This window comes from Nyctibius grandis, chromosome 2, assembly GCF_013368605.1.
Source record: "Nyctibius grandis isolate bNycGra1 chromosome 2, bNycGra1.pri, whole genome shotgun sequence".
Lineage (NCBI taxonomy): Eukaryota > Metazoa > Chordata > Aves > Nyctibiiformes > Nyctibiidae > Nyctibius > Nyctibius grandis.
The window spans coordinates 31,418,433-31,443,276 of NC_090659.1; the positions used below are offsets into that span (position 1 = coordinate 31,418,433).

Below are 24,844 nucleotides of genomic sequence, written 5' to 3' on the forward strand. Positions count from 1 at the left end.
AAAATGAACTCACTGAAGCTGCTGAATCTCTCTTGCATTTATTCTTTCTCTGACCTTCTAAGATGCCGGTTCTCCTACAGACTGAATAAGTTCCTATTTTTCAGAATATTCTCCCCCTGTCTTGGCACATTTCTTGTCTTGAGCAATTTGTTTAGTCTTTACTTACTGAATCGTGACTATGGATTATTTGACCCATTTTTCTCCGTATTGAAACCCTTTTAATTATTTCTTTTTTTTTTTTATTGACCGATAACAGCTGCAATCAGTTCTTTGTTGTACATCAGTTCTGTGATACCCTTATCTTTAGACCTTCAATCTCCATAACTGATTTGTGTACATATTATGCTTAGGGGTCATGGATTCTAAGGGAAACATAAAATGAATTAACTGAGAACTGTAGAGATGTCAGTAAGATTGCATTTAAACTTTAGTAAAGATTTAGATTTTAGTAAAGATTCTAACCAATAGGTTAGGAATGATCAAATCATCTATAGTCATTTTGCTTACTTCTCATTTTCTAATTTAAAAGTTGAACTATATGAGATAAATTACATTTTCAAATATGATGTACAGGCTTGGCAGCTTCTTTCACGCTACATATTTGCTTTGAATTTCAAGTATTCATCGGATAAATTTTTATATTAAGAAATCTACAGCTAGATAATTTAAGAAAAATAAACCATTAAAAAAATACCATCACAACATCTCTGAATTAATTGCTTTTCTTACAAGTAATTTTGACTAGACAAGCTTTCTTGTTTTTTCCATGGCAACTGAGCTCAGAAAAATGAGATTATGGTAAAACACATCAGAGTATCATTATCAAGTAGCACTCTTTATATAACCGGCCTAGCACAGACACCAAATGGCGTCTGCAGTCTACTGAGTAGTGAGTAGAGGTCAAATTTTGCTACCTAACGCCTACGCTCTCTATGTGTCTAGGTCCTTCCTCCTCTTTTCCAACAGGACCAAAATTTGTTTGCGTAAATGCTCTATGTAAGTGTTAGGTTGGGGGTTTGAGGGTGGCACAAACTCACTTAATACAGTAATAAATTACGAAGAATGCAGGTTGCTGTAAATGTGTGCGAAGTTGTTGGTAAGAGTTTTGTTCTTCAGTTTTACACTTTTCACTTTATGATGTGAACTTACATGCTATTATGTTAATGAAATTGTATGGTAAATTAATGTGGGGGAATTAACATTCACATCTGAATTTTCACGCAATAGATAAAGGTTGTAAAAAAAATCTAAATATCTAAAACCATGATAATTCAGTCTCATTCAGGTATTTTGTATTTATCTAGACATCTGCTAGAAAACTTTGTTATTTTAATATTTAAGTAGAAAAATGGACTTTAGATATCTAGCTTGTAAATAGCCCAGATTGCCCTTTGAATTTCAATATGTACCTGTCTCCTGTTTTTCCTTTTCAAGATACTTTTTCTGTTCAGTACTGCAGAGCTAATATAGGAGTAGAGGGGCAAAGATACATTTTTCTATGCTTCATTTTTAACAAACTCAATTTTTTCGCTTAAAAGCTGTATTATCAGAAAAAATGTAAAACATCGCTTGAGGGTAATGACATCCTGCATGAAGCACACTAAGAAAAATTACTAGAGAGAGACGTTACAGGCATGGAGTTAAAATTTAAAGGACTAGCTAGAAAACTACTGTGTTTTGACTTGGGAACAGGTGACTTCATACAAACATCTCAACTATATCACCAACAACAAACACCATGTTAAGATTTTAATCACAGCCCAAAGCATTTCTAGTTGAGACATGGGTGTAACACTTTGTTCATAATTAGGAAACACCTTTGCAGAAGGAAATATCCCATAAACATCTCAAGGAGATAGGAGTTAGAGTATACGGTCATACAAATTTATTGGGTTTGTTCCATTATTTTAGCTGTTGTGACCTTAAAATGTGGAATAAACAAACATGAGGAAGACAAATAAAAAGTAAGGTATTAAATTTCAATTTAATAAAAATGCTGAAATACTAAAATAAGTTATTTCCAAGCAGCATTTTCCAATTCATCATCTGCCATTCTGGAAGTTCTATAAGAAAAATGATATACATTTTAACATTGTAAAGAATGTGACAAAAAGCTAATGGATTCTGCTGCATACTGAAACACAGAAAAGCTGCACCTTCATTAGAAAATCAGAAGCTGCATATGTCCTCCCAGATCAGTGATTTTTATCTACAATTCCATCTTCAATTTAACTCTGCTTAATTGCATTTAGCTTTAGGACTTCACCAACGGCAACACTGTTGGCTGACCTCACCTACACATCTTTTAGAAAACATAGAAAAAGTTAAAGCAATTGCAAATACTGCTAGATACTAGCAACAACAACAGCAGAGTAAACAGACTACAGCCATAGAGAAGACTGTAAATGTCCCTAAGGAAATCTGTGTGTAATTTAGTTTCAGATATAACCACAGAGATAATAGCAATATGAAGTAAACTCATAGGTGAATCTTCCTTCAACTAAAACTTCACATGAAGGTTTAAAAATGCAAATTTGATAGGAATCCTAAGGCTAAAATAATATATTATATGCACATATATGCATTCTATTACTCCTGGGACTACCTCTGCCCAAACAGTTAAGGAACAATTTGAAAAGTGTTTAAAGCAAAATTCCTATCAGTGAGGGGTTTTTAACCATGTTTGCTGAGAATGCTTGGAATCTATAAATCAGGTACTGACTTTGACAAACGTGATTAAACAGCTAAAATTAGAAAAGTTCTGAAGTAAACAAGCCTACATTTATGATAGGTTTTCTTACAGTTTTGCATGTTATTAATTTGCATTTCATTTAGTTTTGTGTTTAAAAGCATCCTCTACTTCCATTTTATCACCAGTTCCAGTCATACTGCAGTTGCCAGTTTTACTGAGCAAATTTCATTAGTATATGAGAAGTTCTAATGTGAAATACTTTTCTGTATTTTTATCAGCTTTTATCTATAGCAGTGATGTTCAATTATTTTTATTGCTGTGTTTTGCTGAATCTTGACTATGAAGTCATTGAATATTAAAAGTTTGCTTTCACGACACAATGTTGATATTAAATGTGTCTGTTTTAAGACAATGCTAGTTCAGGTTCATTAAAAAATCATTCTGAAATTAAGCAGTTCAAAACATAAAACTGAACTCTGTAGCTGAATGTCACGGTTTAAAGCTGGGCCGGCTATTAACCAGGTGGCAGATGATCTCTGTTAACCCTCTCCCCCCCCCCACCCTAAGGGAAAGGGAAAAGGGAGAGAGACTTATGGGTTGGAAAGTTAAAACAGTTTTAATAAACTATAATAATGAAAAAGAGTATAATAACAATAATAATAGAAATAATCAAATATATACAAATACATACAAATATATACAAAACCAAGACTGAGAGCTTGGAAATCCTCCTCAGGCAGAGTTGCTCCCCCCAGCACGTGCAGAGGGGAAAATGCAATAGCTCCACCCAGCACGGGCAGAGGGCAAAATGCAATAGCTCCCCCTGCCATCACACGTGCAGGCTTTTAACTGGAGATTTGGCAAAGCTGGTACCAATCAGTGGGAGACAGGAGGGCCCCTCCCTCCTGGGCCCCACCTCCAGGAGGCAGTGGGTTAGTGATAAATAGGAAAGTGAGAATGACATGTGTGGGATGGAATACCTCGTTGGTCAATCTTGGGTCACCTGCCCTGTCTGCTCCCCCCTGCAGCTGCGACCCCCCTTCAGCTCTTCACTCGTAAGCAGGGAGGAATTCAGCAGTGACCTTGGTTTCTCTAAGAATGTTGGCCTGGTTTGGGCCAAACCAGGACATTCCACCCCTTATTCCATACCATTCACATCATACTCAGATCACCACTACCTTTTCATTTTCAAATATATATACACATATCACTAGTTTATGATTCATCTCTATACAAAAAGTTCATTAAGTTCATTTGGTTCAGGATTGTGGGTTTCCATCTGGCTAGCAGTCTCTCAGCAGTCTTTCTGGCTAGCAGTCTCTCTTTTGTCATGGTTCGTGCCCACAGGTTGCAGGTTAAAGATGTCAGACTCGAGGAGGTTACTGGACGCCACTTGATGAAGCTAGCTCCGGTCTCATCACCACTGTCTTAACCTGAAAGACACTTATGCAGCAACAACATACAGTTCAGACTTAAGTAGTCTCACCCAGAATCAGATCACCTTCAGGGACACATCGGACTTCACCATCTTGCAACATCACCCACCAAGTACATCCAGGTCCCTGAGCAAAAGCAATCCCACGAATGGGTTTACCTTTGCCCGTTACAGGAAGAATCCAGACAGTTTTTCCCAATAGATTCCTTTCATGTACCACCGGGACTTTATCTCCTTCTACTGTATGTAGAAGGTCTGACTGAGCAGGGCCAGCTCGATTGATAGATCCCCTGGTGTTAACTAACCAGGTAGCTTGTGCCAGATGCTTATCCCAGTTTTTAAATGTTCCACCCCCCATTGCTTTCAGGGTAGTTTTTAACAGCCCATTATACCTTTCAATTTTCCCAGAGGCTGGTGCATGATAGGGGATGTGATATACCCATTCAATGCCATGCTCTTTGGCCCAGTTGTCTATGAGACTGTTTTTGAAATGAGTCCCATTGTCCGACTCAATTCTCTCTGGCGTGTCGTGTCGCCACAAGATTTGCTTTTTGAGGCCCAGAATAGTGTTCCGGGCAGTGGCATGGGGCACAGAGTATGTTTCCAACCATCCGGTGGTCGCCTCCACCATGGTAAGCACATAGCGTTTACCCTGGCGGGTTTGAGGGAGTGTGATATAGTCAATTTGCCAGGCCTCCCCATATTTGTATTTCAACCACCGCCCCCCATACCACAAAGGTTTTAACCGTTTGGCTTGCTTAATTGCGGCGCATGTTTCACAATCATGGATAACCTGTGCAATAGAGTCCGTAGTTAAGTCCACCCCTCGGTCACGAGCCCACCTGTATGTTGCATCTCTCCCTTGATGACCTGAAGTGTCATGAGCCCACCGAGCTAAAAATAGTTCGCCTTTATGTTCCCAGTCCAAATCTATTTGGAACACTTTAGCAGCTTGATCCGCTTGTTGGTTGTTTCGATGTTCCTCAGTTGCCCGACTTTTAGGTACGTGAGCATCTACGTGACGTACCTTCACAACTAGTTTCTCTACCCGAGCAGCAATATCTTGCCACGATTCAGCAGCCCAAATAGGTTTACCTTTGCGCTGCCAGTTGCTTCGCTTCCACTGCTTTAACCACCCCCACAAGGCATTTGCCACCATCCATGAGTCAGTATAAAGATACAGCCTTGGCCACTTTTCTCGTTCAGCAATGCCTAAAGCCAGCTGGATGGCTTTTACCTCTGCGAATTGACTTGATTCACCTTGTCCTTCTGTGGCTTCTGTGACTCGTCGTATGGGACTCCATACAGCAGCTTTCCACTTCCGATGCTTTCCTACAAGACGGCAGGATCCATTGGTGAACAGGGCATACTGCTTCTCATCCTCTGGTAATTCATTATATGGTGGGGCTTCTTCAGCACATGTCACCTCCTTTTCTGGTGGCATTCCGAAGTCTTTGCCTTCTGGCCAGTCCATGATCACTTCTAAGATTCCTGGGCGATTAGGGTTTCCTATTCGAGCCCTCTGCGTAATTAATGCAATCCATTTACTCCATGTAGCATCAGTTGCATGATGGGTAGTGGGAACCTTACCCTTGAACATCCAGCCTAGTACTGGTAATCGAGGTGCCAGGAGAAGTTGTGCTTCAGTACCAATTACCTCTGAAGCAGCTCTAACTCCTTCATATGCTGCCAGTATCTCTTTTTCAGTTGGAGTGTAATTGGCCTCGGAGCCCTTGCATCCTCGACTCCAAAATCCTAGGGGTCGACCTCGAGTCTCCCCTGGTACTTTCTGCCAGAGGCTCCAGGTAGGACCATTGTCTCCAGCTGTGGTGTAGAGCACATTTTTAACATCTTGTCCCGTACGGACTGGTCCAAGGGCTACTGCATGCACAATCTCTTGTTTAATCTGTTCAAAAGCCTGTCGTTGTTCAGGGCCCCACTGAAAATCATTTTTCTTTCTGGTCACTTGATAAAGAGGGCGTACAATCTGGCTGTAATCTGGAATATGCATTCTCCAGAAACCCACAACGCCTAAGGTGGCTTGTGTTTCCTTTTTGTTAGTAGGTGGGGACATAGCTGTTATTTTGTTGATCACCTCTATCGGGATCTGGCGACGCCCATCTTGCCATTTAATCCCTAAAAACTGGATCTCCCGGGCAGGTCCCTTGACCTTGCCTCTTTTTATGGCAAAACCAGCTTTCAGAAGAATTTGGATTGTTTTCTCCCCTTTGTCAAAAACTTCTGCTGCTGTATCACCCCACACAATGATGTCATCAATGTATTGCAAATGTTCTGGAGCTCCACCCTTTTCTAGTGCAGTCTGGATCAGTCCATGGCAAATAGTAGGACTGTGTTTCCACCCCTGGGGCAGTCGATTCCAGCTGTACTGGATACCTCTCCAGGTAAAAGCAAACTGTGGCCTGCACTTTGGTGCCAAAGGAATAGAGAAAAATGCATTAGCAATGTCTATAGTGGCATACCACTTGGCTGCCTTTGACTCCAGTTCGTATTGAAGTTCTAGCATGTCTGGCACAGCAACACTCAGAGGTGGCCTAACTTCATTTAGGCCACGATAGTCCACAGTTAATCTCCATTCTCCATCAGACTTTCGCACTGGCCATATAGGACTATTAAAGGGTGAGCGAGTCTTGCCAATCACTCCTTGATTTTCTAATTGTCTAATCAGTTTATGAATGGGGATCAGGGAGTCTCGATTGGTGCGATATTGTCGTCAGTGCAGTGTGGCAGTAGCAATTGGCACCTGTTGTTCTTCAACCTTCAGCAACCCCACAACAGAAGGATCTTTTGAGAGGCCAAGCAAGGTAAACAGCTGTTTAATGTCCTCAGTCTCTACAGCTGCTATACCAAAGGCCCATCTATACCCTTTTGGGTCCTTAAAATACCCTCTCTTGAGGTAGTCTATGCCAAGGATGCACGGAACATCTGGGCCAGTCACAATGGGGTGCTTTTTCCATTCATTTTTAGTTAGGCTCACTTCAGCCTCCAATACAGATAACACTTGAGATCCTCCTGTTACTCCTGAAATATTGATAGATTCTTTCCCTTTATGATCCGATGGCATTAGGGTGCACTGTGCACCAGTGTCTACCAAGGTTCGATACCTTTGTGGTTTTGATGTGCCAGGCCATCGAATCCACACAGTCCAATAAACTCGGTTGTCCCTCTCCTCCACCTGGCTGGAGGCAGGGCCCCCCTAATTAAGAAATGGATTCGTGCTGCTCACAGGGACTGGACCTTCATTTCTCCTATTCACACTTGGGAAAAAGGGATTTGAGGCCCATCTACCCTGGCTGGGGTCCTGCTCATTGGTAACTGGAGCAGCCATCCTCCTAGAAAAATTCTCTCTGGTATTTCTGTTAGCTTGCAACTCACGTACTCGTGCCTGTAGGGTACTGGTAGGTTGTCCATGCCATCTGCTCATGTCCTCCCCATAACCACGCAGGGCAAACCACAGGATACCTCGTGATGTGTTCCGTTTCCTTTGAGCTGGTCCTGTAGGAGAGCGTTTTCTCCTAACAGCTGCAACGCGTGCCTGCGTAGGTAGAGAGTCAAGTTTATTCTCGATCATGGACAGTTTGTCTGACAGTTGTTTAAATGAGTCCTTGTTTTGCTTAGTCAGTTTTTCCACAGCCGAGATGCGTGCCTGCAGTGGGGAAGAAATACTATCTTCATACTGTCGCATACAGTTAGCCATTTCGCCCACAGTAGAACGTGCCATATCATCTTCTCCCCAGACTAATATTGACAATGTATGGGTATATGTCGGTGGAGCATTCTTCACAACCTTCCGGAACATGGATCGGTTGCATTCCACTTCATCAGGATCTACAGGATCTACAATGTCCCGTGGGTGTCTATAAATGATCTCTTGCACAGCCAGTTCTCTAAGGTAGTTAATACCTTTTTCTATAGTGGTCCATTTGCTTAGGTGACTCATAACGTCATCTTTATAGGGATACCTGCTCTTTACAGCTGACAAGAGTCGCCTCCAGAGACTGATAGTGTTTGACTTTCTTGCGAGCGCCTTATCAATACCACCATCTCTGGACAGGGATCCCAACTGTCTGGCTTCTCTGCCATCCAATTGCATGCTGTCTGCCCCATTATCCCACCATCGGAGCAACCAGGTAATAATAGGTTCACCGTCATAACGGCTGAAGTCTTTCCTTATATTTCTCAGGTCCTTCAGGGATAAGGAGTGGTAGGTTATCTCTACGTCCGAGTCCTCCTCTTGTGATAGTTCTGCTTTAGAAGGACCTTTCTTCTGTGATGGGTCTGCTTTAAAAGGACTATCAAGGAAACCCCCATCTGTGTCAGGCCCTATCTCTGCCTGAGAAGGGCCCTCACCTGGGTCATATGATGGCTCTGCCTTAGAAAGCTCTGAGTCATCACCCTTCTCTTCACGAGCTGATTTCTTTTGGTATTTCTTCCTGGTTACAGGAGCAATTGGTACAGATTCGATAGATGCTGGAGTCTGAGTAGATGCAGTGGCCATCTTGGGGGGTGTAGCAGCTGTGGTACAGGCTGCCAAGGTTTCAGTGGGTTTAGTGGCTGTAGCGGCAGTACACACTGTAGGATCTGAGGTGGCTGCATAACACCTACAACAGTCCCTGCACCGATATTTAATCTTATCCCACATCAGAAACACATTCAGGACAACCAAAAATAAAAACATGCCACCTAGACAGCACCATCCTAATTTCGCAAAATCTAGTGGAATCAGCTTGGCAGAAAAGGAGAAGGTACTATTTCCCAAAGTAAAACTGGAAGTGTAATCATTAACAGAATCAGCTAAAGGACGCCTGGAGCATGCAGATGAAGTTGCTGCTACTGATTCGCGATTAAAGCTGCCCATCATTGTGTCATAGAGATAAGAGATCGGAATATTAACTGCCCAGTTTATCACAGCATAAATCAGTATCAAAGCCCATACCAAAACAATACATTTCGACCAGCACCCACTGCTAAACTGCATGTAAACATTCATAAGAAGCAAGCAATAACACAGTGCCCACGGCAGGTAAGGCATCATTGCAATACTCAACGGTGAAAGAAACTCCATAAAAAGATGAGATAACACAGCATTCAAAAATGACATCACCATCTTCACTATCTGTTTTAACTTTCCAACCCCTCGTAAATCTCAAAGGAAGAAATCTGATATTCTCTCAGCTGAGCTCTCTGGGTCTCCTCCCACCAGAGCCAGGATTCAACTTATCAGAGCAACCTGTTGGAGCTTCTCTCGAGCCCCACGTTGGGCACCAATAAATCTGTCACGGTTTAAAGCTGGGTCAGCTATTAACCAGGTGGGAGATGCTCTCTGTTAACCCTCTCCCCCCCCCACCCTAAGGGAAAGGGAAAGGGAAAAGGGAGAGAGACTTCTGGGTTGGAAAGTTAAAACAGTTTTAATAAACTATAATAATGAAAAAGAGTATAATAACAATAATAATAGAAATAATCAAATATATACAAATACATACAAAACCAAGACTGAGAGCTTGGAAATCCTCCTCAGGCAGAGTTGCTCCCCCCAGCACGTGCAGAGGGGAAAATGCAATAGCTCCACCCAGCACGGGCAGAGGGCAAAATGCAATAGCTCCCCCTGCCATCACACCTGCAGGCTTTTAACTGGAGATTTGGCAAAGCTGGTACCAATCAGTGGGAGACAGGAGGGCCCCTCCCTCCTGGGCCCCACCTCCAGGAGGCAGTGGGTTAGTGATAAATAGGAAAGTGAGAATGACATGTGTGGGATGGAATACCTCGTTGGTCAATCTTGGGTCACCTGCCCTGTCTGCTCCCCCCTGCAGCTGCGACCCCCCTTCGGCTCTTCACTCGTAAGCAAGGAGGAATTTAGCAGTGACCTTGGTTTCTCTAAGACTAATTGGCCAGGTTTGGGCCAAACCAGGACACTGAACTATCATTCAGAGATATTAACCAAACCTATAGGGTTTTGGATATTTTTTAAAATCTAAACCTCACAATGATAGTTTCAGTAGGTATAGAGATCTTGCATTTATAATTAATTTAAAAATTACTGTTTTGTGAAAAGAAACCCCATGATTTTCATAATTGCCTTTGATGTGAAGCACAAAAGAAAAGCTGGCTCTAAGTGACAGCCATATTCAGTACTTTCAGAGATGACTGAAAAGCACACTAGACAGCTCTGAATTTTCTTGCTTCTAGACAATACCTTTATCTTGAAGTATTCCTAAACTAAACTTACCACAGAATCACAGAATCACAGAATGTTAGGGATTGGAAGGCACCTCGAAAGATCATCTAGTCCAATCCCCCTGCCGGAGCAGGATTGCCTAGACCATATCACACAGGAACGCGTCCAGGCGGGTTTTGAATGTCTCCAGAGAAGGAGACTCCACAACCTCTCTGGGCAGCCTGTTCCAGTGTTCGGTCACCCTCACCGTAAAGAAGTTTTCCCTCATATTTATGTGGAACCTCCTGTGTTCCAGCTTGCACCCATTGCCCCTTGTCCTGTCAAGGGATGTCACTGAGAAGAGCCTGGCTCCATCCTCATGACACTTGCCCTTTACATATTTATAAACATTAATGAGGTCACCCCTCAGTCTCCTCTTCTCCAAGCTAAAGAGACCCACCTCCCTCAGCCTCTCCTCATAAGGGAGATGTTCCACTCCCTTAATCATCTTTGTGGCTCTGCGCTGGACTCTCTCTAGCAGTTCCCTGTCCTTCATGAACTGAGGGGCCCAGAACTGGACACAATATTCCAGATGCGGCCTCACCAGGGCAGAGTAGAGGGGGAGAAGAACCTCTCTTGACCTGCTAACCACACCCCTTCTAATACACCCCAGGATGCCATTGGCCTTCTTGGCCACAAGGGCACACTGCTGGCTCATGGTCATCCTGCTGTCCACTAGGACCCCCAGGTCCCTTTCCCCTACACTGCTCTCCAACAGGTCTGCCCCCAACTTGTACCGGTACATGGGGTTGTTCTTGCCCAGATGCAGGACTCTACACTTGCCCTTGTTATATTTCATTAAATTTCTCCCCGCCCAACTCTCCAGCCTGTCTAGGTCCCTCTGAATGGCTGCGCAGCCTTCCGTTGTGTCAGCCACTCCTCCCAGTTTTGTGTCATCAGCGAACTTGCTGACAGTGCACTCTATTCCCTCATCCAAGTCATTAATGAATATATTGACTAGTACTGGTCCCAGTACCGACCCTTGAGGGACTCCGCTAGACACAGGCCTCCAACTGGACTCTGTCCCATTGACCACCACTCTCTGGCTTCTTTCCTTCAGCCAGTTCACAATCCACCTCACTACCCGATCAGCCAGACCACACTTCCTCAGTTTAGCTGCGAGGATGCTGTGGGAGACCGTGTCAAACGCTTTACTGAAATCGAGATAGACCACATCCACAGCTTTACCATCATCTATCCACCGGGTTATGTCCTCATAAAAGGCTATCAAGTTGGTTAAGCATGACTTCCCCTTGGTGAAGCCATGCTGAGTGCCCCTAATGATCCCCCTATCCTTGATGTGCCTAGAGACAGAACCAAAGACAAGTTGTTCCATCACCTTTCCAGGGATGGAGGTGAGGCTGACCGGTCTATAGTTCCCCGGGTCCTCCTTCTTGCCCTTTTTGAAGACTGGAGTGACATTTGCTTTCCTCCAGTCCTCAGGCACCTCTCCTGTTGCCCACAACTTAGCAAAGATGATGGAGAGTGGCCTAGCAATGACTTCCGCCAGCTCCCTCAGCACCCGCGGGTGCATCCCATCAGGGCCCATGGATTTATGGACGTCCAGATTGCTTAATTGGTCCCTGACCCAGCCCTCATCTACCAAGACAGATTCCTCCTCTATCCTGACTTCTTCTGGGGCCTCAGGGGTCCGGGGCTCCTCAGGACAGCCTCCAGCAGTATAGAGAGAGGCAAAGAAGGCATTCAGTAACTCCGCCTTCTTTTTATCCTCTGTCTCCAGGACCCCCACCTCATTCATCAGTGGGCCTACATTGCCTCTAGTGTTGGCTTTACCTGCAATGTATTTGAAGAAGCCCTTTCTGTTGTCCTTGACCTCTCTTGCAAGGTTTAATTCCAAGGAGGCCTTAGCTTTCCTAGTTGCCTCCCTACATCCTCTGACAACAGACTTATATTCCTCCCAAGTGGCCAGCCCCTCCTTCCATGATCTGTACACCCTCTTCTTCCACTTGAGTTTGCCCAGCAGTTCCCTGTTTAACCATGCAGGTCTCCTGCTACCCTTCCTTGACTTCCTACCTGTTGGGATGCTCTGATCTTGAGCTCGGAAGAAGCAGTCCTTGAATGCTAACCAACTATCTTGGGCCCCCTTACCTTCTAGTACCCTGTCCCATGGGATTTCCCCTAGCAATTGCTTGAAAAGGCCAAAGTTGGCCCTCCTGAAGTCCAGGGTTGTGATTCTGCTAGCTATTCTGTTCCTGCCACATGAGATCCTGAACTCTACCATCTCATGGTCACTACAACCAAGGCTGCCCTCAACCTTCACCTCTTCAACCAGACCCTCCTTGTTAGTGAGGATCAGATCCAGCAGCGCTTCTCTCCTAGTTGGCTCATCCACCATTTGCATCAGAAAGTTATCATCAATGCACTGGAGGAACCTCCTGGACTGAGGATGGCTGGCTGAGTAGGCCTCCCAGCAAATATCAGGGTAGTTGAAATCCCCCATGACAACCAGGCCCTGTAATTGCGAGACTGCTCTCAGCTGCCTGTAGAAGGCCTCATCACCCTCCTCATCCTGATCCGGTGGCCTGTAATAGACACCCACAACAGTATCACCCCTGCCAGCCTGCCCCTTAATTCGCACCCACAAACTCTCAACTCGCTCCTGATCCGCCCCTGGACAGAACTCAATACATTCTAGTTGCTCACTCAAATAAAGAGCAACTCTACCACCTCTCCTTAGTGGCCTGTCTTTCCTGAACAAGACATAGCCATCCATGACCACATTCCAGTCATGCGAGGCGTCCCACCAAGTCTCTGTGATTGCCACTAAATCATAGCCCCCCGACCTAACATGGATTTCCAGCTCCTCCTGTTTATTCCCCATGCTGCGTGCATTGGTGTACAGGCATTTCAGGGAGCGAGCTGAGCACACCGATTTCACCCCAGGAGGATGGGAGGCCTCCTGGTCTACCTCAACACTAGAGCGTTGCCCCAGTGGTGCAAGCCCAGCTACTACCCCATCCTCCTTCAAATCTAGTTTAAAGCTCTCTGAATGAGCCCTGCTAATTCCTGTCCCAGAACCCTTTTGCCCCTACAACATAAACCTTTCCCATGTATTACGATCACGCCTGGTGTCTTATAAAACCAGGCATTATCGAAGAACCCAAAGCCCTGCCTGTAGCACCAGTCTCGTAGCCAGGCATTTATAGAGAGAATCCTACTATTCCATCTCACGTCATCACCTGAAAATGGAAGGAGGGAGGAGAAAACAACTTGTGCCCCAGACTCTTTCACCAACCATCTTAGGGCCTTGTAGTCTTTCTTCATCCCCCTCAGACTACGGGATGCAGCTTCTTCCCCACCTGTCTGGAAGATCAGCAGGGGGTAGTAGTCTGTGGCCTTCACCAGGTTGGGGAGTTGCCTGGTGATATCCCTGATTCGGGCTCCAGGCAGGCTGCAGACCTCCCTGTGTTGGGGGTCAGTTCTGCATATTGGGCCCTCAGATCCCTTTAGGAAGGAGTCTCCAACCACTAAAACTCTTCTTCCTTGTGGAGGAGGTAGCTATACGCCTGTCAGGTTTTTCTGACTGTGGTGAGACCTCTGATATAGGTTGCCTCTCCACCACATCCCCATTGGACCGGCTGTATTCCACTAGGGCTTCATATCTATTGCTCAGAGGCACCTGTGGAGGCAAAGTAGGCAAGGAGGGCACTCGCCTTTTGCCACGGCCATAGACTTGCCTCCACTCACTCCTCTCCTCTAAGTTATTGTTTTCCACCTGAGAGGGGCAGAGTACAGGGGTCCCTCGATCCTGGGAGCTCTCCGGCAGGTACTCCCATTTTTGTTGCAGGGAGGGCAGAGCCTGGCTCTACCAGTCTATCTCCATTTCAGCCTCCCGAATGCTCCTAAGCCTTTCTACTTCGGCTTGAAGCCTTTCAACCTGGCTTTGCAGCTGTGCCGCTCGGCCAAGCAGATCATCTACCTGCTCACAGCGCATACAGCCCCCGGACACCACAGAGATGCTGTAGCATTCCCTGCAGCCTGCGACCTGCACCATCACCTCCTTCCGTGGGAGCTCTGTCTGGGTTCCCACATCCATTTTGGTCTTCTTCCGCCAGGTAGATACCATTGTTCTTTCACTGAGCTGGGAAATACCTGTTGGTGACACCCCTGGTTCACAACTCCTTGGCACCTTCCTCGCCTTGTGCACTGGGAGGGAGTCAGCACCCTCCCCAACGAGCTGCAAAGTGCTGTGGCCTCTCCTGCCCTGGGACACACCCAGTCACTGCTGACACACCCAGTTACTGCTGACACACCCAGTTACTGCTGACTCTCCCTCTACCCCCTGGGCAGGGACTAGTCCCTGTCCTCCAGGAGGCTTTTTATCACCCAATCAATCGCCACCCCCCAATCAACAGGGGGTGGTGCATTTAAATCGCCCACGGTGCCTCTGGCTATGCCCCCTCCTCTCCTGATTTGTTGCCGGGAACCTCCTGGTCCGGGGTGGGGGGGAAGCATCTCGGGGCTGCTGCTCCAGGGGGTCAAGAGTACGAAAACCGCCCAGTTACAGCCCGATGTCGCCCTCGCCTCCGCACTAACCTCAAGTCGCTGTCGCTGCTGCCGCCGCTGTCAGCTGTTTGTTCTGGTTTCACCGCGTTTAAATCGCCCACGGTGCCTCCGGCTACGCCCCCTCCTCTCCTGATTCGTTGCCGGGAACCTCCCGGTCTGGGGTGGGGGGGAAGCAGCTTGGGGCTGCTGCTCCGGGGGGGCCAAGAGTACAAAAACTGCCCGGTTACATGTATTACTCACCTGAATGATCTTCAGTTTCAATGTTTGTTTTTTTTTTTTTGTGAATATTATTTAGAAATTAGACAAAAAAAAAAAAAGAAGGAATATTCAACCCATGACAGACCATATGGTCTGTCCACGACAAAGGAAAGCATAATCGTCAAGCTGATGCTCTACCAATGTGCAGCAGCAACAACTCAAAGCAAGGGGCTTGTCACAGTGAGGGAAATAGAGTTTAAAGGCATTTTTTGTTTGAAGGAGAAAATTCTTTCTTGAAACAAGTTTCCTTTGAGGTCATAGCAAGTTTCTTGATCAGTTACAGATAATATATTTCAAAACAAGAAATTGGAAGAATGACATTTAGAACATCAAATATCTGGATGTTAGAGAACAAGTCTATTTGCTTAACTTCTTCAGTCCCTTAGACATCAGGAGCATATCAGAATTACTTGTTTAAGACTTTTTATTTCCAGTGATGTATTTTCTTTGAAGCTTATATGCTACTTCTTTCCTTACATGGGAGTCTCTTTCTTCAGGACTGTCCTTGATAAAACAAAACAAATCCCTCCACTGACACTGTTCAATATCCAGAACATTGCCCTCCTTTTTTTCCTGGAATTCATGTCTGTTTCCAGTCCATGTGCTTTTCCTGCCCAGTCTTTTCTAGCCTCTGTACCCTTTTCTCACTAAACCAGCTCTTAAGGACACTAACAATTTCCTGTTGTCCAGCTCCAAGAATCTTTGCAGTGTTCACATTCTTCTCAGTCATTCCACCACTTTCAACAAACCATCTTCCTGCTGTCCTTTCTTGTCTTCTTTTGGCTTATTGTCAGTGTTTGCCTTGTAACAATTTACCATGCACTTTTTCTGCATCTTCCCTTGCCTTCTAACACTCCCTTTGCAGAGCCAGTCCTCCAATGGCAACACTCTGCCTCCAGCCATCACCCTCTTTACCCCACTTTCTCTTAGCACCGCTTTTAGTCTTCAGTCGCTGGGCATATCCTAATAGCAACCCCACCATCTCTCCTTTCAGAGTTTCGATTCATTTAGTTGTGCTGAGGACTTTAAATGCAACTTGTTAATTACAGATTTCTTTCCTGTTTTCTTTAAAACACTCCTTATTAGACAGTTATTAAGTCCCAAGCTCAAAAAGACCAAAACAGATGTTTTCTTTCAAACCTGAATGTTTCTCTGTTGACATTTCCCCTATTTTGCATGTTTTACTGCCTCCATCAGCTATCCTTTCAGTCTCCTACATGCACTTTACGCCTATTTACACATACAGCGTTGCTTATCCTTAAAATATTTTATCTCCTTTCCCTGCACCAAACAAGTATATTTTTTCTTTCTGATTTCTGCTTAAAATTGTAATCTTCTTCTGAGAGTTTTTTACTTAGTACTCAGTCACTCTGATTTGCAGTAATTTAATTCAACCTCAGCCATTACTTGTTCATTAAAAGATGCTGTGTTCACTGCATTACCAATACGCATAAAATGAATTACAATAGCCCAGAGTACTTTATTGCATGAATGACGAAATATGTGAGAAGAACGTAAAAATTGTTTGTGACACTGTTGCTGTCTCCATCACCTAACTTCAGAGTACATTTTGGAGCATCTTTTTTTGCTTGATTACATACCACTGTATCAGTTTTACTGTACCTCTACACAAAAGGTAGATACTTCTCACATTCTGCCTATTCATGTGGAACAGAGAATTTTAAAGAACAACAAAAATACTCCTTTCTTATCCAGATGTCTGACCTGTCTTGAAGAAGGCTGAGGAGATCTGGATACCGCAGAAGTCCCCATGCCAGCAGGTTCCATTAACTTAAACTCCCTTGAATTCTTGGTCCAGCAGTGCTGGCAGGGGCTGACATTGCCAGAAATACCACTTTCTTGTATGGGGAGCCTGGAGATTGAACCATAAGAAGATAATTGTCTTGGTAATGAGATTTAGTAGCAATTTTCTGAGAGAGGGTTGTCTCAAATTCATTTCTCTGTTTCAGATAAATTCCACAAATTCTTAAGCTTTGTAGCCTCACAATACTGGGAAGCTACCTAGCTTAGTTTACAGTGTCACTTTGTTAACATACATCAGCTCTGTATTTGTTAAATACTGTTTGCTCCTGGATCCCTCTGAATTCCAACTAGTTGTTAAAGATTTTCTTGCTGAGTAGAAGAGGGTCTTTCTGCCTCTTCTTGTTCTGAGATAATATACCATTGGGCAAGGTACTGTAGAAATATCAATTAGTCCTAAGCTCATTAACTCTCAAGAGTAACAGGCTGCCTCATGTCTGTCCATCACACTAGGTACAGATGCATTCAGCAGTAGCACATAAGCATACTAGTATTCTCTGCAAAAATTATCACAGAATCACAGAATCGTCTTGGTTGGAAAAGACCTTTAAGATCATCGAGTCCAACCATTAACCTAACACTACCAAGTCAACCACTAAACAATATCCCTAAACAATATCCCTAAGCACCACATCTACACATCTTTTAAATACCTCCAGGGATTGTGACTCCACCACTTTCCTGGGCAGCCTATTCCAATGCTTCATAACCCTTTCTGTGAAGAAATTTTTACTAGTATTCAATCTAAACCTCCGCTGGTGCATCTTGAGTCCATTTCCTCTCGTTCTATTGCTTGTTACCTGGGAGAAGAGACTAACACCCTCCTCACTACAACCTCCTTTCAGGTACTTTTATACAGCAATAAGGTCTCCCCTCAGCCTCCTTTTCTTCAGACTAAACACCCCCAGTTCCCTCAGCCTCTCCTCATAAGACTTGTGCTCTAGACCCTTCACCAGCTTCGTTGCCCTTCTTTGGACTCGCTCCAGCACCTCAATGTCTTTCTTGTAGTGAGGGGCCCAAAACTGAACACAGTGTGGTGTCACCAGTGCCGAGTACAGGGGGATGACCACTTCCCTAGTCCTCCTGCCCACACTATTTCTGATACAAGCCAGGATGCTGTTGGCCTTCTTGGCCACCTGGGCACACTGCTGGCTCATATTCAGCTGGCTATTGATCAACACCCCAGGTCCTTTTCCACCAGGCATCTTTCCAGCCACTCTTCCCCCAGCCTCTAGCAGCGCATGGGGTTGTTGTGACCCAAATGCAGGACCTGACACTTAACCTTGTTGAATCTCATACAGTTGGCCTCGGCCCATTGATCCAGCCTGTCCAGATTCCTCTGCAGAGCCTTCCTACCCTCAAGCAGATCAACACTCCCGCCCAATTTAGTGTCATCTGCAAACTTACTGAGAGTGCACTCGATCCCCTCATCCAGGTCATTGATAAAGGTATTAAAGAGAACTGGACCCAACACTGAACCCTGGGGAATATCACTTGTGATCAACCGCCAACTGGATTTAACACCATTCACCACAACTCTCTGGTCCCAGCCATCCAGCCAGTTTTTTACCCGCCGAAGTGTACACCCATCCTTTATAATCAGTTGTTGCCATTTGCATTTTCAACATAAAGCCCTGCTCTGAACACCTCTTTAATATGAGTCATGGGTGCTCACAGAAGATGGTCTTTGATGAGAACGCTTTTCAGTGGTCATCCAGTGACTCTTGCATATACAAAGCAGCAAGAGGGGAACAAGTTCTGAGTAAATGTATCACTAGCAAAAAAACTTACACTTAAAATTAGAGTCAGTAGGCACAACCATTCCCAGTCAAATCTATATTTTTTGCTGTATTTCTCTTTTGTACAATACAATGAAGTTCCAGGCATCTTGAGCGCAGAGCTGTAAGCAAGTACAGGAACTTGCACAATAGCCAACATGTCAAGGGCAAAATTGGCCAGGCCATTTTAAACCAGCACTAAAGCATACCAATAGACCGAGAGTGGGTTTTGTACTAATGCTGCTGAAAGAAAGTTTGACTACTCATTAAACCATAGACCATCATGAATGAGAATTTAGAAAAATGTTTAGGCAGCTATTCCTCCTCACGCCAGTCACATTTCCAGTGATCTCGCACTGAAATAGTGATGTAGCATAAGGACAAATCAAGTTCTTCACCAGCTCAGCTCTTCACAGAAGAAGGCAAATTTCCTTTCTGTTAATACAGCATGAAATACAGTGGATCTCAACTCTAAATTAGGTTTTCTAAGCAATACTACAATGGAGATATTTAATAATAACAATTAGTCTTAATAATGTACTCTTGGGAGCTGCCTGTGATGCTTTTCATTGCAGTACGATTTCTTCATTGCAGTCAGTACTACTGAAATGCCTTTAGCTACATAGTACCTACTTTATATGCTCAGACATTTCTCCAGAATTAGAAATGGTAGTTGCAACTTTTTTTCCCCTTCTCATGAGAAATATATGGTCATGATTTGCAAGTGCATTACAAAAGAGATTACCGCTATTATCTATGCTGGTTTTTTTCTAATCATCTACTTGGCCCAGAACTTGGCAATTAACAAGTCACAGCAATACCCCACCAACCCAAATCAGAATCATATCCCAGCACCCACTCAATTTCTTGTCCTCAACTTGCATTTTTAAATACTCAAAAACACAAACTCTGTTTTCCAAATCCTAAATGGTTTTCTGAGCAGGTATTTCTCTGGAAAATATTTTATTTTTGCCAGCAGCATTGACACTTGCATTTCCCCATTACTGGAATCGGTGCTCATTTAGCATGGCTTAATCACAGTTCTAAGCTCTGCTGTGCCTTTTCCTATACTGTCAGCCTTGGAAACTTCTTTATTACACCTTGGTATTAAAAGGAGAGCCTGCTTTCAACTCCAAGTCAAGCTATGGTTGTATTATTCTAAAGCTTCCTTTGAAAAAAAAAATTAGAACAAAATCCTCATCAGTGGTAATTAATTTTGACAGTGTGGGCTTTGTAGCAATTCACAAACCTGTACTTCGTGCATCAGCATTCCTTATTATTCTAATTAAAGTGGAACATTGTGCCCTCTCCAGTCATTAATGGGTTTTAATTTTGTAAATGACATTTGCAGAAGTTAAAATGGGCAGTTCATATGAAGTCCACAGGCAAAAGTGTTAAAATTAGCATCACCATAGCAACAGTCTTCCATCGTTAGTATTCAGGGCAACAACAAATGTTTTGTTGTGCTTTTGTTTCCAAAAAAAGATTTTTCTTTACTTGTCATTCATAAGTAGGAAAGACTCAAACCCATATATTTCAAGTAAAATTATTGTATTTGTTTGGTTGTCACTGTTCTAGAATTTCCCAGTTTTTTGAGGTATTTATTTTTCAGGACAGAGGCTGAATTTCATGATCTCTGCAGCTGTGTACGTCTAACTTCCTGAGCGACATTTATTCATTGCCAGCTCAAGAGTACAGTTCTATATGAAATCTGTCACTTCTACTCAAGAATCTGTACCAAGCAGCGGATTCTGCTGAGAATCTGTAAAAGATGTGTGCATGGTGAAACATGGTCAATCCCCCATTAAGTGGAGTGTGCATCTGCTCAGTGCTGGTTTTGGTGTTTAAATGATGGTATTTATATAGTCTTCTCTCCCCACCCCCCCCCCTAGGAACTGAAATGTAAGTGCACACATCATCTCTAGTGAAACAATATTCAAATATCATCTTGTCTCACACAATTTAGAATTCGGGAGAGAAGAAAAGAGTGCTCCCCCTAAGGGAAACCAAGGTAGATTATGAGCATATTCCCATGTCCTTTATTGGAAGAGGTGATGCTGGCTACTTTTTTTCTGACAGTTTAAAGAGGACATAATCAGCTGGGAGCACGTTGCAGCAATGCTTTGCAGTTCAAGAAACAGTTTAGCACCACATCTCCTAAATGCACCCTGGGGCATCCTGTTTGCATATATCTTGTTCAAGTAAAAGCATGCAATCGATACAGGAGAAGCCGTAGCTGCCCTCTAGAAACAAATATGTTTTGTACAGACAGAGAGGGGTTAAGAAAAGAAAAGCAAGGTGAAAGACGTTAAGGAAAGTAGATGATGAGGGGGGTGAGGTCAGTAGAAGGACTACTGTTTTATTTTGATGTATACCAGCTTGTCAGTAACGAGTAGAGATCAGAGGTAACTAAATGTTCTCCAGCATTATGTCTCCGGGTTTTAATTTCACAGAATCACAGAATCACAGAATCACAGAATGTTAGGGATTGGAAGGGACCTCGAAAGATCATCTAGTCCAATCCCCCTGCCGGAGCAGGATTGCCTAGACCATATCACACAGGAACGCGTCCAGGCGGGTTTTGAATGTCTCCAGAGAAGGAGACTCCACAACCTCTCTGGGCAGCCTGTTCCAGTGTTCGGTCACCCTCACCGTAAAGAAGTTTTTCCTCATATTTATGTGGAACCTCCTGTGTTCCAGCTTGCACCCATTGCCCCTTGTCCTGTCAAGAGATGCCACTGAGAAGAGCCTGGCTCCATCCTCATGACACTTGCCCTTTACATATTTATAAACATTAATGAGGTCACCCTCTTTAATCATCTTTCTAATGATGTTTTACTTCAATGCTTGTAAAGAGCTAATAATCTAAAAAGATCTCCAAAGTTGATCTAAAAAAAGGTAGGTTACTTATTTGGTGATTATAAGATTCAGCATTACAAGAAACTGGTATTGAACTTACTCAGGTTTACAAAGAGCTTGCTTAGACAGTATGCTATGCACGAAACCTTGTAGTTAAATGAAGACTGAATTCTGGATTCAGTGAAAATTAAATTTAAACATTAATTTGGCACAGGAATGTTCCTTCTTTCCTCTTTATCTTCTTAAAATACTTCATTTTGCAGATTTTTGCAGAGAAGATTCTTTAATGAGTAAACACACTTTAGTGCATTGCAAAAGCTGGTGGTATAATCTATTCCATGAAAGATAATCCTGTAGTTTAATAAATGGAGCATATTTTCCTGCAGTGATTGCCTTGCTAGTACCTGCCCTTGTAGTAATGATTAATTTTTCAGCTAGTAAGATCTGCTGAATTGGAAAACCTTTAAAGATGGTGAACACATATATACCTGAGGAAAATCACTCCCAGGTTAACTAAAAACTGTCCATGATGGGTTGACTGATGTCATTTGGTGCTTGGCATTTGGAGAGCTTTAACACAGAAGGGGACTGCTGTAACTCAGGTTCTGAAACATCTACATACATGTTCACTTGTTTAACCACTTCTTTTCTTTCTTTTACAGAAGGACCTTTTTGCTAGGTCACATTATTTTTTTCCCCTGTGCTGATTCACTCTACTTTTTTCCTTTTTTGCCACTTGTCTGATGCTTTCTGGGAGATTCAGCATGCTAAAGCAGTTCATTTTCTCTCTTTCAGACTACCACCCCTTACTGCAGTGAAGATACTTACTTAATGAACTGTAATATTTTGCAGAATTTGCCATTTGATCTTCTTAGATGAATTCAGTGGTGAAGTGGAGCATTGTAAAAACTGAATAATTTTCACTGAATCCAGAATTCAGTCTTCATTTAACTACAAAGTTTCGTGCATAGCATACTGTCTAAGCAAGCTCTTTGTAAACCTGAGTAAGTTCAATACCAGTTTCTTGTAATGCTGAATCTTATAATCACCAAATAAGTAACCTACCTTTTTTTAGATCAACTTTGGAGATCTTTTTAGATTATTAGCTCTTTACAAGCATTGAAGTAAAACATCATTAGAAAGATTTACCAAAATTGCAAGGGGTTTATAGCTTTGTTTATTGTAATAATGACAGTCAGAGACACCATTTCTGGGAAGGATCAGTGACAGATTACTAATTTCCATTCCAGACTCCATTCATTCAGGGACAGACCCTTGAGCAGTGTTGTGGCAAATGAGAGGAAACTGCCAGTTTCTTATTTATCCAAAATGGGTAAACGTTGTGTTTCCCAAAGTGTGTGTATACTTTCTACTAATGCGTGTCCTTGAAAATGTTACTAAAGCTGTTCTTCGTTGAAGATGTTTCTGCGTTTGGTCTAGAAATACAGGAGGAGATACGTGTCTATGAGTATGGATTTCAGATATGATATACTAGTTGCAGATTTCTTATCTAAAGAGTGAACTCTGGAAGCAGAAATAAGCACACGAAATATCCTCAACTTTCTGTTTTACATCTTAATCATCTTCAAAATCATACCCAGCTTCAACCTATAGAAACCCTGGAGAGTGCAAATAAGTAGTTTGCAGCTGTTTTCCTGTGTGTAACAGACTATGTATTTTGTAGCTGGAAATATCAATGATTACAGGAGTAAAAAATAAAAAACAAGAGTTAGAACTACTAAACCTAAACCACATTTTTATGTCTACATCTGTAAACTTTTAGTGCAAGTAATTTGGAATAAAGGCATCTTGAAATTTTACTTTAGTGTTTAGAAGGAGATTTCTTCCAGATTTCTGCCAGTGAGAGCATTTTAGCCACTAGGACCCGGTTGTTGAAAAGCATATTTTGTCTCTATATTTCAGTTTACTTTAAGTATCACCTGAAAATTAGAGGTTAAAAAACTGACTCCCAAAGGTCTTTTACTGATGAGCTCACCACCATTTCCAAATACTGGTTTGAACTTCACACTTCTGAACTGAGCTATTTTGACATAAACATTCACTAGAAGCATAAACAAAAAACACCAAGAGTTTATCTTTCTGGCCATAGGTGCACTCACCTTATTTGTTCTTTTAATTACTGCCTGTTAATGGAAGTGCTTATTCTTCTAGTACTGCTGTGACATTACCAAACAATTTAAAACACTTAGTAGACTGTTCAGTTGCAGGTGATGTTCTATATCTTCATGTTTGACCACATTCCTCATTCATCTGCTTTTCCATTATTTTAATTGTGTTATGGCACAAAAGCAATGAAACCCTTACTAATATGGTCGTTACATGTTAGTACTTGCTTTCGGATGCTAGAGAGAATCCAGCGCAGAGCCACGAAGATGATTAAGGGAGTGGAACATCTCCCTTATGAGGAGAGGCTGAGGGAGCTGGGTCTCTTTAGCTTAGAGAAGAGGAGACTGAGGGGTGACCTCATTAATGTTTATAAATATGTAAAGGGCAAGTGTCATGAGGATGGAGCCAGGCTCTTCTCAGTGACATCCCTTGACAGGACAAGGGGCAATGGGTGCAAGCTGGAACACAGGAGGTTCCACATAAATATGAGGAAAAACTTCTTTACGGTGAGGGTGACCGAACACTGGAACAGGCTGCCCAGAGAGGTTGTGGAGTCTCCTTCTCTGGAGACATTCAAAACCCGCCTGGACGCGTTCCTGTGTGATATGGTCTAGGCAATCCTGCTCCGGCAGGGGGATTGGACTAGATGATCTTTCGAGGTCCCTTCCAATCCCTAACATTCTGTGATTCTGTGATTCTGTGATTTCTTCTCCTCTTTCCATTTGGAGGGTGGAGTAAATATTTATTCACACTCTATTTTGAAATGAGCAGAAAAACCTACAGAGGACTTCGAGTTATGGTGGGGGCAGTTTAGGCTCCTGTCAGACTTACCGTCAGAAGTTCGGAAATAAAATTTTAGTTCTGCAGTGAAAGCAGCTTGCATGAATTGAGAGAGATGATCATTGATTTCAGCAAAGTTACTTCTTATTTTTAACAGCATAAAAGGGATCAGAATCTGGTTCTCAGTATTTTCTCTCATGTGTCATGTTTTTTCACATCAGTGCCCAAAGTATCGTGTAATAAATGTTTGCTGCTGGCAAAACGTGAATCTGTATCTGTACAGTTTTCTCTTAAGAAAATCGAGTGCAAAACCCTCAGTGCTGCTTTGCCCTGGG

The 24,844-nt window shown here is 43.2% G+C and overlaps 1 protein-coding gene across 1 annotated transcript in view; it reads left to right on the plus strand.

Moving 5' to 3' along the window:
• DMD (dystrophin) overlaps window positions 1-24,844 on the plus strand; it is a 1,374,504-nt gene that overhangs the window by 1,252,390 nt on the left and 97,270 nt on the right.